Here is a 5,000-nt window from a genome sequence, read left to right on the forward strand (position 1 = left end):
TTGGTCGGGTTCGAGAGAGGCGCAATCGCCCGGAGTTTGGCGAGTAGACGCTTTAGGTGCGACCACCCGTGCTCCCAACTGAGCTTGCCGCTGCCGACAGAGGCCCGGGAGCGTGCTGTCGTGGCATTGCCGGCGGGAGACAACACGCGCCACCTACGGTGACCGGCAGCTCCAACGCCAGCGCCACAGAAGGACAAAAGCCCCACTTGGGTGCCGAAGCGAACTCTCCCAGCACAGCGCACGCGCCAACACGTCCGCACAGCTGCGATACAAACCACCTGCGAGAACCGCAGAGGCGACCGAGCAGCAGACGGCGTCGCGGCGCCGAGCGCCGGGCGGCGGCGCATCCTCAGCGCACACAGTCCTCAATCGGACCAGCACACTGCAGATGTCCACCGCGCTTCGCACCGGGCCCGCGAGGACCTACTTTGGCCGCACGGCGCCGCGTGCAGGGTGCGCCGGCGCGCAGCTGCGCCGCCTGCCGCCTCCGTCGGCCGGCGCGCCTGCCACTGGCCGCCCCCACCAGCCGGCTGTAGCGCGTGCGCCCACGCACCGCGCGGCCAGCACGCCGGGAGGCCCCCCCTCACCGGCCGGGGACGGTCCCACCCAGCCACCGCCGCGTATCGCTTCACACCCAGATGCCATTCACGTTCGTGGGCATGGTGGGTATCGCTGGAACAACCGGTTGGTAGCTCAACCGATCGTCGCCATCACTGATTCACCTCTAGCGAGAACAACCGCACCACAACGGTTTACCAGTTGTTCATTTGCATAACGTCACCAGCAAACGTAGGCGTCCATCGCCATTTGCAAATTCAACGATTGTTGCATGCCTGTGTCAGGTGTCACGACACACTATGTCTGCCCACATACACGCAACAACATGTGCACGCTTGGCGAACACGTGGAAGGTGGCCCCCGTACGTATGCGATGTCCATTGCGCGAACGACTGTCAACCGGCCTCTGTCGCATGTCGCAGATGTGGAACGCAGTGCACCATGCTATCACGGTGTGTGAGAAGAGACGACTACGTCTGACAACACGCGCCACTACATCAACAGACGGCTCATGCTGATCGCCATCCAGGGCATACCACACTGCAATCCAGCTCTTATAGGGAGACGACACGTAGCTGAGTGCACAACATTTGGACCGCATGGTTCGCCGTTGTTGGCGCAGTCGTTGTACGGTCACATGTACCACGATGTATCATTCAGTACATGAGGACCAATGTGCAGTACAGTGTGTGATTTGGACGTACAACATCAGCGGACAGTTGACACAGGCCGTACCACAGCGTAGGCTAAGTGCTTCGCACATGCGAATGCCAATGAACAACTGCAAATGCCAATGAACAACTGCAAAGGGCATTGAGCATGTACGTCCTGCTGCCATCCACATTACAGTGTATAGCTGCAAGGTGTTTAACATGAAGCGATACACTGGGGACCGGGCAGTGCGAGTAGCAAACTATATTGCGGGGGTTGCAGTTAGGCAACACTACACTAATTTAACGCGTCGTATGACAATTACAGAGCAGGTTAAGGCCCAACGTGTGTTGGGTTAAGGCCCAACGTGTGTTGGGTTAAGGCCCAACGTGTGTTGGGTTAAGGCCCAACGTGTGTTGGGTTAAGGCCCAACGTGTGTTGGGTTAAGGCCCAACGTGTGTTGGGTTAAGGCCCAACGTGTGTTGGGTTAAGGCCCAACGTGTGTTGGGTTAAGGCCCAACGTGTGTTGGGTTAAGGCCCAACGTGTGTTGGGTTAAGGCCCAACGTGTGTTGGGTTAAGGCCCAACGTGTGTTGGGTTAAGGCCCAACGTGTGTTGGGTTACGTTAAGGGGCAATGTGGGTTACGTTAAGGGGCAATGTGGGTTACGTTAAGGGGCAATGTGGGTTACGTTACGGCGCAATATAGGTTACGTTACGGCGCAATATAGGTTACGTTAAGGCGCAATATCGGTTACGTTAAGGCGCAATACAGGTTACGTTAAGGCGCAATACAGGTTACGTTAAGGCGCAATACAGGTTACGTTAAGGCGCAATACAGGTTACGTTAAGGCGCAATACAGGTTACGTTAAGGCGCAATGCAGGTTACGTTAAGGCGCAATACAGGTTACGTTAAGGCGCAATACAGGTTACGTTAAGGCGCAATACAGGTTACGTTAAGGCGCAATACAGGTTACGTTAAGGCGCAATACAGGTTACGTTAAGGCGCAATACAGGTTACGTTAAGGCGCAATACAGGTTACGTTAAGGCGCAATACAGGTTACGTTAAGGCGCAATACAGGTTACGTTAAGGCGCAATACAGGTTACGTTAAGGCGCAATACAGGTTACGTTAAGGCGCAATACAGGTTACGTTAAGGCGCAATACAGGTTACGTTAAGGCGCAATACAGGTTACGTTAAGGCGCAATACAGGTTACGTTAAGGCGCAATACAGGTTACGTTAAGGCGCAATACAGGTTAGGTTAAGGCGCAATACAGGTTAGGTTAAGGCGCAATACAGGTTAGGTTAAGGTACGACATAGGTTAGGTTAAGGTACGACATAGGTTAGGTTAAGGTACGACATAGGTTAGGTTAAGGTACGACATAGGTTAGGTTAAGGTACGACATAGGTTAGGTTAAGGTACGACATAGGTTAGGTTAAGGTACGACATAGGTTAGGTTAAGGTACGACATAGGTTAGGTTAAGGTACGACATAGGTTAGGTTAAGGTACGACATAGGTTAGGTTAAGGTACGACATAGGTTAGGTTAAGGTACGACATAGGTTAGGTTAAGGTACGACATAGGTTAGGTTAAGGTACGACATAGGTTAGGTTAAGGTACGACATAGGTTAGGTTAAGGTACGACATAGGTTAGGTTAAGGTACGACATAGGTTAGGTTAAGGTACGACATAGGTTAGGTTAAGGTACGACATAGGTTAGGTTAAGGTACGACATAGGTTAGGTTAAGGTACGACATAGGTTAGGTTAAGGTACGACATAGGTTAGGTTAAGGTACGACATAGGTTAGGTTAAGGTACGACATAGGTTAGGTTAAGGTACGACATAGGTTAGGTTAAGGTACGACATAGGTTAGGTTAAGGTACGACGTAGGTTAGGTTAAGGTACGACGTAGGTTAGGTTAAGGTACGACGTAGGTTAGGTTAAGGTACGACATAGGTTAGGTTAAGGTACGACATAGGTTAGGTTAAGGTACGACATAGGTTAGGTTACGGTACGACATAGGTTAGGTTACGGTACGACATAGGTTAGGTTACGGTACGACATAGGTTAGGTTACGGTACGACATAGGTTAGGTTACGGTACGACATAGGTTAGGTTACGGTACGACATAGGTTAGGTTACGGTACGACATAGGTTAGGTTACGGTACGATATAGGTTAGGTTACGGTACGATATAGGTTAGGTTAAGGTACACATTGTTGTAAGGAAAGGTTTAATGGGGGGCGGGGCGGGGCGGCCGGTTTGTTGATTGTGATTATAGTAAGTGGATGCCTGCGGCATCATCTGATTTGCCACGTCAGGATGCACCTTTGGCTCATGACAGGCGGCGCTCTCATTCCATGCTTGTGGCAGACCTGTGTCTTTCATTCCTGCCATTGTTTGTGTGCTGTGAGAGGAGGCAGTATTGTGATGTTGGGTGCACCCCTGTGTAGGACATGTGTGGGTGTTGGTGGCTTGGCTGAGCAATGGTGGTTGTCGGGTGGGTGGGATATTCTGTTTTCTGAGTGGACCTCCCAGTCTGGTTATGACAGTGTGGATTGTCTAATGTGGCGGAGAGGATGCACTGGGTGTTGTTCCATGCTGGTGCTTACATATTGTCTGTGTGCGTGTTACAGGCAGAGAGTAGTGCGTGATAAGGGTGTGTGGCTGACGTGTGGTTGTGATTGTGAGCAGAGTCTTTCAGCATGTATACGGACAGTTGTATACATTATCTGTATTCTGATGGCTCTATCTATTACTAATCAGCGCCGTGTATACGTTTAATCCGGTTCCAGTCGAAACTGTTGTATCTCTGTACATTAGTGACACGGCGAGCCCGCTATGTAGTTACTCGTCTCGGCAGCTTCCACCGGTGTATGGCAAATGATTATAAGGAATCAGTCTAGTCGTCAATACCGATGGTGTGACGTCACATGTCTGGGGTGGGGGACGCTGCGCCCTTCCGGTGGGTCATGGCCTAGAAAGACTCTTCCCACGCAGGGGGGCGTGGACTGTCATTGACTCTTCCAGGTAATATACTTGCCGTACGTTCTTGCGACTGCGAGTGCAACGCTCACCGGTACCGACATGGATGGAGCGCCTCCTAGCTGACCGCTCAGCATCGGCATTCGTACAGAGAGCAACGCGGTCGCGTCTCTAGCTCGTAACTGGTACAGCCCGCAGCTCATGTATAGGGACATTCGGATATGTCGTCTCGATTATAATGGCTCTGCATCATTTACTAATCAGCGCCCTGTGTGTACTAATTCTGGTTCCAGTCAAGTTTTGCTGTTCTATTCCTGTTCAACAGTAGAACGGCGGCTCCACTACGTAGGTACTTCTCTCGGCAGCTTCCCCCGGGTATGGCAATTAATTACAGACATTTTTGTGTACAGACTAGTGCCGGTGTGTTGTGACAATGTCACAGGTCAGGGGTGGGGGAAGCTACGCCCTGCCAAATAGGTGGGTCAGGGCTCGGAAAAACTCTCCCCACACTGGGGGCTCGGACCCTCATTACTCTTCCGAGTAATATATTGAGGAGCGCACTTAGCCATTGCCCCGAGTCTTGGCGACTGCGAGTGCAACGCCCACGGGGACCGACGTGGACGGGGCGCCTCCTAGCTGATCACTCAGCATCGGAATCCGTACAGTGAGTTACGCGATCGAGTCTGTAGCTCGTAATTAGTACAGCTCGCAGCTGGCCAGGCTTACCCACTGTCGAGCCCGGGCACCCTCAGGCTCACCAGTTCTACCCAGCTACACCCGAGTTAGCCACAGGTTCTAGGCC

The sequence above is a fragment of the Schistocerca americana genome, unplaced genomic scaffold (assembly GCF_021461395.2).
Source record: "Schistocerca americana isolate TAMUIC-IGC-003095 unplaced genomic scaffold, iqSchAmer2.1 HiC_scaffold_97, whole genome shotgun sequence".
Taxonomy (NCBI): domain Eukaryota; kingdom Metazoa; phylum Arthropoda; class Insecta; order Orthoptera; family Acrididae; genus Schistocerca; species Schistocerca americana.